At 49.6% G+C, this 12,260-nt stretch overlaps 1 long non-coding RNA gene across 1 annotated transcript; it reads right to left on the bottom strand.

Annotated features, from left to right (window-relative positions):
• Window positions 1-4,261: 4,261 nt before the first annotated feature.
• Window positions 4,262-11,156, bottom strand: LOC310751983. The gene is made up of 2 exons (XR_014542754.1): window positions 9,633-11,156; window positions 4,262-6,408 (listed from the first exon to the last, which is right to left on the bottom strand). It is a non-coding gene; the product is annotated as an uncharacterized lncRNA (long non-coding RNA).
• Between the last annotated feature and the right edge of the window lie 1,104 nt (window positions 11,157-12,260).

The raw sequence follows: 12,260 nt of genomic DNA, 5'->3' as shown, positions 1-12,260 counted from the left end.
GAAATTCCTGATGCAGTTACTTGATCAGATTACATACCAGTCCATTACTGGTAAACCAGGCTTTGTTTTTTCATTGTTCAATTTCAGCTTGGAGAACTTCCCTAACTAGCCGAGAAAACTCTTTGAAAGAGGTCCTGCTGCGAAGGTCAGCAACTTTCCTCCAGCCCCTCTGCCAAGGCCCACATTCCCCCGATCTGTCCGGGGCCACATGCCAACTGTGGATAGAGTATCGGACCTGGGAGAGAGATCTGGGTTCAAATCTCCGCTTGGCAGTGAAGCTCACTGGGCGTGACCTGGGGCCAGTCACTGTCTCTCAGACTACCTCAGGGGGTGGTTGTGAGGATAAAATGGGGATGAAGAGAAGCATGTGCGCCATCTTTAAGCTCCTTGGAGAAAAAGGTGGGATAGAAATGCATAAAAAAAATAGGACACAGGGGAGCAGAGTCTTCTGATTTAGTCCCGGAATGTCCCTATTTGCCCTGCCGGTGCTGCTGCCGCTGAATTTGGGGAGGAGGGTGAGCCAGCATTTGTCCCGAGCAGCGGTGATGATGGAGCATCCCATTGCCTCTCCATGGCCACTGCTGCCGGCCTCCTCCCTTGGCCCCTGGAGACCAGGTGAGGAGGAGAGGTTGATGCTGCCACCCAGGCCCAGGCCCACGTGAAGCACTGGCTCTGAGGGGCAGGCAGAGGGAAGGGTCACCCTGAGCAGGAAGAAAGGAGGCGCAGAGCGGAATGCAAGGAGTCAGTGTGGTGTAGTGGTTAAGAGCGGTAGTCTCGTAATCTGGGGAACCGGGTTCGCGTCCCCGCTCCTCCACATACAGCTGCTGGGTGACCTTGGGCCAGTCACACTTCTCTGAAATCTCTCAGCCCCGCTCACCTCACAGAGTGCTTGTTGTGGGGGAGGAAGGGAAAGGAGAATGTTAGCCGCTTTGAGACTCCTTAGGGTAGTGATAAAGCGGGATATCAAATTCAAACTCTTCTTCTTGATTTTTTTAAAAAATGCTTTGAGCATCCGCGTCTAATCTTGCCCCTTTCTAAAAAAGATTTACAGTGGTACCTCGGGTTACAGATGCTTCAGGTTACAGACTCCGCTAACCCAGAAATAGTACCTTGGGTTAAGAACTTTGCTTCAGGATGAGAACAGAAACCGTGCGATGGCAGCGGGAGGCCCCATTAGTTAAAGTGGTACCTCAGGTTAAAAACAGTTTCAGGTTAAGAACGGACCTCCAGAATGAATTAAGTTCTTAACCCGAGGTACCACTGTATTGGTGTGTGCTTTTCTTTGTATAAATATACTGAAGTAAAAAAATAACTAATACTGGGATTAAGCGGGTCTTTCTCTTGAACGGTGGAGGGCGTCTGTGCTGTGCCCCATTGGCGCAGTGGCGGTGGCACTTGCCCATCTTCTGATAGGAAATGTTCTGCAGGGAGCGGGGGGGCAAAAATTGGGGGTTGAGGAGAGTCAGTCGGTTGGGGAGTGAGAAATGTCACTATTTTCATCTGAGGAATGTTGGAGGGTATGCTGTTCTCTCACCAGAGGCTGCCTTTTCCTTAGAGGTGTGGGAAGTATGGTTCTTGCCAGCGGCGGAGCTTGCCGCTAGGACACCCTGAGCAGCACACATGCCGTGCACCCGGGGGCAGGGCAAGCCACCGGGGGGCCAATCCGCCGGGGGGGGCGATCCCAGCGCGGCGACGTGATCCGCCAGGGGGATTTTGTCACCCCGCTCAGGGATGACACCTGGGGCAGACCGCCCCCACCACACACCCCTTCCTATGCCCCTGGTTCTTACATGTTGTTATGTACTGAGTTGAATAGGATCCAAAATGCAGCAGTCTGATTGGTCCTAGAACAATAGGATCCAAAATGCAGCAGTCTGATTGGTCCTAGAACAATAGGATTCAGAATGCAGCAGTCTGATTGGTCCTAAAACAATGCAGCAGTATGACTGGTCCGCAGGAGCCACCCAATCCAGTTGCAGATGGAAGTGAATCCACAACCTGATTGGCCTACAGGAGAATTCCGGAATTAGCCAATCACGTGCAGCCCATTGTATATAATAATGTATATAAAGCAGTTACTTTGGGGGGACTTTCATTCCTCCTCACCACTATGAGCTGAATAAAGAGCATGAAATCCACTCTCGACTCTGAGTATATTTCACATGTCATCATCGGCCATCGTACAGTTGGAGCGAGAAAGGGGTGAGGGGCCTCAGGCCTGGGAGGCAAATGTGGCCCTCCAGGCCTTTCCACCTGGCCCTCAGGATTCTCCCCAGGCCACACCCTTCAGCAGCCCTGCTTTTCATCCTCCGTGAGTGTTTCTGCCTGGCTGGAATGTGCCTCTAAACCCCGATCGTGCCACTTCGCTTGCCAGGATGCAGGGCAGAGAGCGCTATGTGGCCTATTGTATGAAGAGAATAGTTTGCATTTGATGCAGCTCTCAGGAGGGCTGTCCAGCATGGGATGCAGCTTGAAGACAAGATTCCCCACCCCAATGCAAAGGAAAAGGCTTTCTGATTGGATGCTGGACCAATTCAGTTACCTGTGAAGGGACGTCGCTTTGAAATTCTAAACAGAGCGGAGGGTGGATGGTTACTGGTAGCCCAGAAAATTCTATCAAGGTGTGGCAACAGCTATACAAAGCCACACAGATATTTTATCTAGGTGATAGGGAAGTAGAGAAAGTATCCAAAATTCTTCTGTGGGGCGTGCCGGCCACAAAGCCATGAAATACATTTTACACCTCCTGTTCCCAGCAATGCTATAAGGAGCTACTGCGTCACGTGAACAATAACCTCCCCCCCTCCCACAAGTGCACCCTTTTTGCATGCTCTGTAGAGCGTGGATGAGCAAATAAGGGCCGTCCAGCCACGAGGCGGCCTGAGAGCTTTGCCTCAGGTGGCAAACCTGGGCACGATTTAGAGGGGCACCTTTTGGGCAAGGTCGCCCGAGGACAGATAGAGGTTGTCAGCGCCAGGCCACCCTCAGCCCAACATGGTCAATGCTGCCTTGTCCAGCAGCAGTGAAACACTTCTATGAGGACATAAGAGTTTGCTGGATCAGGCCCATCTAGTCCAGCATCCTGCTCTCACAGTGGCCAGCCAGATGCCTGTGGGAAACCCGCAAGCAGGATTCGAAGACAAAAGCCCTCTGCCCTCCTGTGCTTTCCAGGAACTGGTACTGAGAAGCATGACTGCCTCTGGCCATCAATAACTTCTTCCTCCATGAATTTGTCCAGTCCTCTTTAAGCCACCCTAGCTGGTGGTTATCACTGCAGTGGCGTAGCAAGCCCAGGTGGTACCCGGTGCAGAAGTTTTTTTCTAACCCCGCACCCACATTGACAGCTCGAGGTAGGCTTGGGAATCACAGGCGGGCGCCGAATGTCCGCCCCCCCTTCCTACACCTCTGCACCGCACCCCCGCGATTCCCAAGTACCCCGAGCCGTTGGGGGGAGGGGGGAGCTATGCCGCTTTGCCGGGGTGCTCCCTCCTTGGCTCGCTGTAAAGCAGCAAAGCGGGAGCCTCCCATCCCGGCTCGCCATAAGTGGCTCCTGCCGGCGGCGGAGGGATCCCACCGCCGTCCACGCCAGTACAGTGAATGTGTGGCATCACTACGCACAGCGCATGCGCGCGACACTGCACATGCGTTGTATGTAGCGGTTTGCCACCGGCGGCTCCCAAATGCCATACGGACGGAGGTGGGATCCTCTGCTCACGGCTGCAGCCGCGAATGGAGGATCCTCCATATGCGGCTGCGGTGGCACAGTGGCTGCTTCGGCCGTCGTGCCCGGGTGGCAGGGCAAGCACGCCGCGGGGTGCCTTTTTGTCACCCTCCCAAACATGGAACCTGGGGCACACCGCCCCCCCTTGCAACGCCACTGTATCACTGCCTCCTGTGGAAGTGAGTTCCATAGTTTAACTCTCTGCTGCATGAAGGAGGACTCCAGGAATCTCAGATAAAGATGTGAATTTGTACATTTAAACAAAGGGGATTGCAACCTCCCCAGGTTGTGATGTGGGAAGCTGTTGGCCCTGCAGTGTCTTGGTATTTATGCACAAACATTTGCATCAGGTCAAGTAGAGCTGCCCTTATCCATTTCCCATTTTTGTCCTAGTCCTAGTTTCCCATCACATTCATTTATTTTTTAAAAAAGTCCTCATGAAGTCATATCAGTTTTGTACCAGTGAGATCCTTTTATACTTGCTGTACTTTTAATTTATATTCCTGTAGGGTGGGAATTAACGGCAGAAGAACGAAAAAGGATTTTGCGTGCCTTTATGGTAGCCAAGAGACTTGTACTTGGAGCCTGGAAGAATAAACATCAACACCTATAAATTTGCAATTAAAAAATCCTCATGGAAATTCATAAGTGCCTTGAGTTCCATTGTGCCCGATAAACACTCCCCCCTCCCTTTTTTTCAGCAAAGTCATTTCTGCATAATATATGACATTTTGTAGGTTATATTCATTAATATATATGTATATATTTAAAAATCAACTAATACATGCATGTTTTCTCCTAACATATTCATCTTCATATGCATTACTCGGCTGGAGAACTGTGCTGCAAAATTTCAGAGGAGTGTGGATTTCGAAGAGGGGCTGCATTGCGGTTCGCATCTTGTGTCAAAAAGTATGACTTAAGCAGGTTTGCTTTTAAATGCAAACTAAATTTCTTCCCCGTCCCTAGCAAAGAGACAGGAACTTGCAGGAAATAAGCAATGGTACAAAGGCATACAGGTGTTATGACACTCTTCCAAGAAAACTCCTCCCCACTCCATAAAATTACATTAGTCCATAATTATGTTTATAGCTCAGATTTTCACGGTTGGGCAGTGGTGGGGCATGGGGGTGGAGCAGACATGCCCTTCTTAAATCTCAGCCAGTCTGTAAGCTCCTTATGCAGCCACACTGTTTTCTTTAGGTGCCTCCCAAATTTATTTCTTGTTGGAATTGTCTGCATTTGTGACTTCAATATTTCACCTTTAAGAAACTCCCCTCCATCTTGGGCTCCCTTCTCTTTTGAGTATTTCTGACCATGGGATCTCACCCTGTAGTTCCTTAAGCTTTTTCAAAATTGGCCTTTTTAAAGCCCAGAGTGCATGTCTGACCACACTCAGTCTTCCCTTGCCTCTGTAACATGAAACCCAAGAGGACATGAGAGTCCCCTGTTGCGAGGCACAGAAAACAGGGTGTTTCCCTGGTAAGATGGGAGATTTGAAGCACACTGGAGTCTCCTGTTGTGATTTAGGTTCCAGCCAGGGCCGTCTTTAGCAGATGTGGCGCCGGGGTGCAAATATCTGCCCAGCGCCCCCAAATTACCATGGATGGGAGGGGTGAAGCTGCGCACTGCCAGCCGTGGGGGAGGCAACTCTCCCCCATGCTGCTGCAGGAGAGCAATCCCCGCAAAGGCTTGGGAGGGAAGCTGCATGCCGGCCAGCCATTTGGTTGGCGGGGCGCAGCTTCCATCCTAAGAAGAGGAAGAAGAGTTTGGATTTGATATCCCGCTTTATCACTACCCGAAGGAGTCTCAAAGCGGCTAACATTCTCCTTTCCCTTCCTCCCCCACAACAAACACTCTGTGAGGTGAGTGGGGCTGAGAGACTTCAGAGAAGTGGGACTGGCCCAAGGTCACCCAGCAGCTGCATGTGGAGGAGCGGAGACGCGAACCCGGTTCCCCAGATTACGAGACTACCGCTCTTAACCACTACACCACACTGGCTCTCTGCAGGGATCGCTCTCCTCCCATGGAGGCTTGGGAAGGAAGCTGCATGCCCGCCAGCCATATGGTTGATGGGGTGCAGCTGGTGGGCATGCAGGGAAAGGGGCCGCCACTGGCAAAGCTGTGCAGCTCCCCCACTCACTGGGCATCCCTGAGAGGCCGGCGCCCTGGCGCAATGAACCACTAAGCCCTCTGGGAAAGACGGCTCTGGTTCCAGCAAAGAATATAAAGGGCATCCCTAAACTGGGACATTTGGAGTGTGTGGGGGGGTCCCTGTTGCAATTTGGGATTAGAGCAATGCCCTGGCTGCAATGAGGGCGAAGGCTATCGCATTGCAACACTCAGCAGCTCCCAGAGACGCAAAGCAATAGGGAAAGAGTCTCGGCAAGGCTTGGACATTGGAACAAAACCACACTGAACTAAAGCAACCTACAAACAGCGAGCTACACCCTGCTTATCAATGTACAGAGAGGCCCTTGTAGTCTCCAGTTCTGACTTCTGAGATCCCATCACCTTAACCCCCACTGTCAGGGTCAGACACACATGCAGCCCTTGGTTGTTTGGGCTGGGAGTGATAAAGAGTGTGGAATTGACACATTTTGCCTGCAGGGCTGCAGCGCAGTTCCCAAGACCAATGGAGGTTAATGAAGATCTTTCCAAAACGGAGACCAGGATCATTTCCCCTGCTGGCCAAACAGAAAGGGCAGAAAATGAAAAAATCCTTCTGAGACCAGCATCCCATTTAATTTCTTTTCAATTTAATCATTTGGCAATTATAAGAACAATCAAGAAAGCTGTTCCAGAGGAAGTTACTTCTGCTCATGGTATTCTGCAAGAAAATAAATCCCACTGGATTTTGTTTTCACAGGAGGCAATAATTTTCTTGGCAATATTGTGTAAGAGCCCACCAGTTTCCTCATAAAAAGTAAAGGGACCCCTGACCATTAGGTCCAGTCGTGACTGACTCTGGGGTTGCGGCGCTCATCTTGCTTTATTGGCTGAGGGAGCCGGCATACAGCTTCCGGGTCATGTGGCCAGCAGGACTAAGCTGCTTCTGGTGAACCAGAGCAGCGTACGGAAACGCCGTTTACCTTCCCGCTGGAGCGGTACCTGCTAGGTTGACAGGAGCAGGGACCGAGCAACGGGAGCTCACCCCGTCACAGGGATTCGAACCGCCGACCTTCTGATCGGCAAGTCCTAGGCTCTGTGGTTTAACTCACAGCGCCACCCACGTCCCTTAGTTTCCTCATAATTTGTTTCTATTATTATTATTATTTATTAAATTTGTATACCATGCTTCATCCATAGATCTCAAGGCAGTTTCTATAGTCACTTGCTATTCTCACTCTTAGATGTTACTTTTGCCATTATAGCCAAATCCAGCACTTTATGAAGCCATTTATTCCAATAAGGGAGTGATGCAACTTTCCAGTTTTGAGCCCGTAACATTCTTGCAGGCGTTTACAGATAAGATGTAACTTCCTTATATTCTGTTTATGATAGGTGACATGTACTTCAGTAACACTTTATTTATTTTTATTATGTATTTTGTATTACTGTATACTTTGTATACTGTAACTTTGAGTTGTGAACCACCATGAGGCCTGCAGGTATCGGGTGGTATAATCATTATCATAATCGATCCAAGGGAACTTCCTACTTTGATATTTTTGCTCTGACTGTCATAAGCATCTTCCAGTACTTTAGTGCAGAAACTACAGGTCCATCACGTAGGATAATTGCAGCAATTGTTAGCAGGCATAGGCAAACTCCAGCCCTCCAGATGTTTAGGACTACAATTCCCATCATCCCTGACCACTGGTCCTGCTAGCTAGGCATGATGGGAATTGTCGTCCCAAACATCTGGAGGGCCAGAGTTTGCCTATGCCTGGTTAAAGGCATTGTGCCTCTGAATACCGGTTGCTGGAAACCGCAGCTGCGGAGAGTTGCTGCCGGGCTCAGGCCCTGCTTTTGGGATTCCCGTTGGTTGGCCATGGTGAGAACAGGATGCTGGACGAGATGGGCCACTAGGCTAATCCAACAGGCCCCTCTTCCATTGTGCTTTTTGCATCTCTGGCATAGTTTCGAATATGATTTATCTGTCGCTCCGAATGTTACAGGGGCGTAATCCCATTTCAAACTGCAGCTGGGAGAATGCCTTCAAAAAGCCAACAGCCAGGGGAACAAGATATGGTACTAGACGTGATGTTTTATTATGCTTTTATATTTGTTGGCAGCCACCCTGAGTGGCTGGGGCAACCCAGTCAGATGGGTGGGGTACAAATAATAAAATTCTTCTTCTTCTTCTTAGTTTAGTCAGCAAACCTTTTCAGCAGGGGGCCGGTCCACTGTCCCTCAGACCTTGGGGGGGGGGGGGTCGGACTGTATTTTTTTTAAAAAATAATGAACTAATTCCTATGTCCCACAAATAACCCAGTGATGCATTTTAAATTAAAAGGACACATTCTACTCGTGTAAAAACACGCTGATTCCCGGACCGTCCGCGGGCCGGATTTAGAAGGTGATTGGGCCGGATCTGGCCCCCGGCCCTAGTTTGCCTACCCATGACTTAGAGGATGATTGCTTTAAAGGGAGATTAGAGAAGTTCACAAGGGATGGGCAAATCTGTCTGTTTCAGGTTTTCTAAGTTTCTCATTTTTCCCAATCTCATATTCGGTTCTCCACGTTGCAGCAGAAGTTTGTGGGATTTTGCTTTTTAAAGCAAAATGAAGATCCGTCAGCGTTTCAGTGCTAACTTCTCCTAATATGGACATGGATCACTAGCTTGGCCTTTGGCCTGATCTAGGAAGCCTCTTCTGATGTTCTTATGGGTAACGACATACCCTCCAACATTTCTCCGATGAAAATAGGGACGCCCTAGTCAATAATAATAATAATACCCCGCCCATCTGACTGGGTTGCCCCAGCCACTCTGGGCAACTTCAAACAAATATTAAAACATAATAAAACATTAAACATTTAAAAATACTTCCCTATACAGATGTCTTATAAAGGTTTCATAGTTTCTTATCTCCTTGGCTCAGGGGTTGCATAAGCTCGTACACTCCAAGAGAGACGTCCTAAGGAAAAGCTGGACATTCCAGTATCAAATTGGAAACTAGGACGGCTTCTGTAAATCCAGATCTGTCCCTGGAAAATAGGGACACTTGGAGGGTCTGTAACAGTGAGGGATGGCTGTTGCTTCCACACCCGGCCTGTGGAACCTGGTTGGCCACTGCGAAGACAGGATGATGGACTAGCTGGGCCTTTGGGCGTGATCCAGCAGGTCCTTACGTTAATCCCTTCTACAATGAAATGAGATACCGCAGACGGTAAACATTTTAGTTGGCCCATCTCTCTTTAAGATTCAGTCCTTTTCATTTCGCTGACCTTTCAGGGTGCGTCAAATGTTCTGTCTGCCCCCGTGGTTGTTTTGTAACTGAGGGCTTAGCCACACTCACCTTTCCTCTTTCAAGGAACAGTCTGCCATTGAAAGCTCTGCATCCGAGTGGCCTTTTATTTATTTTTTGCTCTGGAGATTTCCCCTCAAAACCCCGCTCTTTAAAGCCCAAAGCTTTGTTGGAGAGGTTGTGGGAACCTTGGGACATATTTTCATGCTTGGTGGGAATGCAAAATTCAGACCCTCCAACTGTCCCTTTTCTCCAGGGATAGTCCTGGATTTACAGAAGCTGTCCTGGAGGGTCTGGGTCAAAATGCTTGGGGAGGGGAAACAGGCAAGCAAATGTGAATAATAATAAGAAGAAACAACTGTTTAATGTGACGACAGCCTGTTGCGGATCCAATTCAACGCCATTGGTTCAGTTCCCATCAAGAGGCAATAGACAACCAGTGTGTTTTTGGATGGGTTTGATTCCCTGTCTGCTAAGCCTGCTCTGCAGGCCTGAGGCACCTCTTTGCTTTAATCCAAGGTGCCCTGGCAACAGCATCCCTTCCCTGGTTACGCCCTCCGCGGCGACAGTGATGTCACCAGCTCCACCTGCTCTGGCATCCTCCTCCTCTCCCTCTTAGCAAACAGGGGTGGTGACCTGAAGGGGGGGAGAGAGAAAAAGGGAGAAAGAGAAAGAGAGAGAAGGGGGTGTTCCTCTTTGGCTTGTCAGGCCTAATGAAAAGGGTGGCATGCCAAAAAAACTTTCGAGATGGATGAATCTATCAGTTTCAGTTTCTCTCAGGCCACGTTCATTCCATACATTTAAAGCGCTACGATACGCTTTAAATGGCCCCCAAAGAAGCCTGGGAGCTGTACAGTGGTACCTCGGGTTACATACGCTTCAGGTTACATACGCTTCAGGTTACAGACTCCGCTAACCAAGAAATAGTGCTTCAGGTTAAGAACTTTGCTTCAGGATGAGAACAGAAATCGTGCTCCGGCGGCGCGGCAGCAGCAGGAGGCCCCATTAGCTAAAGTGGTGCTTCAGGTTAAGAACAGTTTCAGGTTAAGTAGGGACCTCTGGAACAAGTTAAGTACTTAACCCAAGGTACCACTGTAGTTTGCTAAAGGTGCTGACAGCTGTTAGGAGACCCCTCCTTCCCCTCACAGGGCTGCAGTTCTCAGGAGTTTCCTGTGAAGAAAGATTGACTGTTAAAACCAGTGCTATTTTTTGAGAAAAAGAGGTGCTGGAACTCACAATGAATCCCCCCCCCCCGTGTTCTCTTATAATGGCAATGGTGCCCACCTGAGAGGTGCCAGAACTGAGTTCTGGTGAGTTCTGGCTAAGAAAAGCCCTGGTTAAAACCACTTTGTAGCTCTGGGTGTGGAACAGGGGCTTCTGAACAACTCTAACCACTCTTAACAGGAATCAGGGGTGCCAATTTGAATAAAATATAGGAGTGGGGGTGGGGGTAAGGCCAGGTAAGCCCCGGTCTGCATAATCGGTCACATGACACAGCCCATGTCACTATTTGAATGGCAATGTCTAGCAATTTTGAGGGGCCCCTCAAATATTTTATTGGGGTGGCGGCGAAGGGACTTCGGCACCTAGGAACTGGCCCTTATGACTGCCATGACTTGTTCCAAAGAATCCTGCCATTCGTTGCAGGTGCTGACAGTTTTTAGGAGACCCCACCTCCACCCCCATTCACCTCACAGAGTTACAGTTCTCGGTTTCCTGTGAAGAGGGATTGGTTGTTAACCTGCTCTCTGCCTGGCCGGACTAAGCTCTTGAACTTTGACTGTCTACTTCAGCTCTTGCTTGCCTGGTTGGAGTCCAGCTGGCCGTGCCCTTTCCCAAGATACTCCATTGAGTTTCCCTTCCCTCTTGGTTTTCCATTCCCGGACACCTGCCCCCTCCGACAGCCAGCCAGCACTTCATGTCCACTGAGTAGGATCAACTCTCCTGGTTGAGCTCTTTTGAGGCTTCCCGCCCCACACCCATAGGATCCCCCCTCCCCGCTCCAAAGTTGCTTTTGTAATCCCCACCCACCCTTGTACCTGGGTCTTGCTTGCCACATCCACAGCAGACATTAAAAGGTGATACATCTTTTTTAAACAGTCATGGCTTCCCCCAAGAACCATGGGAACTGTAGTTAGGTGCTGAGGGGGGCTGGGAGACACACCTATTCTCCTCACAGAGATCCCGGGTTCTCCTAAGCACTTTCATGTGTTACAGTGATACCTCGGGTTAAGAACTTAATTCGTTCCGGAGGTCCGTTCGTAACCTGAAACTGTTCTTAACCTGAGGTACCACTTTAGCTAATGGGGCCTCCTGCTGCCACCGCCGCACAATTTCTGTTCTCATCCTGAAGCAAAGTTCTTAACCTGAGGTACTATTTCTGGGTTAGCAGAGTCTGTAACCTGAAGCAGTGGCGTAGCGTGGGGGGTGCAGGGGGGGCAGGCCGCACCGGGCGCAACATCTGGGGTTAGGGCAAATCCATGGGTTAGGGGGCGCAAATCCACGGGTTAGGGGGCGCAAATCCACGGGTTAGGTGGCGCAAATTACTTGCCTTGCCCCGGGTGCTGACAACCCACGCTACGCCACTGACCTGAAGCGTCTGTAACCCGAGGTACCACTGTATTTTCGCAAAGATATACATTCTTACGCACGCTTTACCCTAGCATGTACATTCTTTGCACACATTACTTGGCTGGAGAACTGCACTTCAAGAGAAGTGTGAATTCCGTCGGAAGACTGTATTTTGGTTCACCTGTTGTTTTGGGAAGTATGAATTGAGAACTCTCCTTTAAATAAGAACAGAGTTGGAATTCTCCCCCACCCCTGTTAGGAATACAGGAAACTGTTTTCTACCATGTTAGACCACTGGTCCATCCAGCTAGGCATTTTCTACACTGAGTGGCAGCAGCCTCTCCGGGATTTCAGGCAAATGCTCTGTTGCTGAGCTCTGGTCTTCCCCCTTAAAATAAAGCAATATTCTAGTCCTCAAGGTATGGAGAAAAGGGTTGATTTAAATAGGAAGCTGACTTATAGCAGGACCATGGGGGCATCTACAGGCATTCAGGCATTTCCAGCCCTCTCTGGTCTCACTGACCTATGTCCCTTTCTATTCTAGAATAATGACATGG

This window comes from Podarcis filfolensis (assembly GCF_964270895.1).
Source record: "Podarcis filfolensis genome assembly, chromosome: 16".
Classification (NCBI taxonomy): Eukaryota; Metazoa; Chordata; class Lepidosauria; order Squamata; family Lacertidae; genus Podarcis; species Podarcis filfolensis.
The sequence above is the reverse complement of the archived record's forward strand: the minus strand, read 5'-3'. Positions and strand labels throughout refer to the sequence as shown.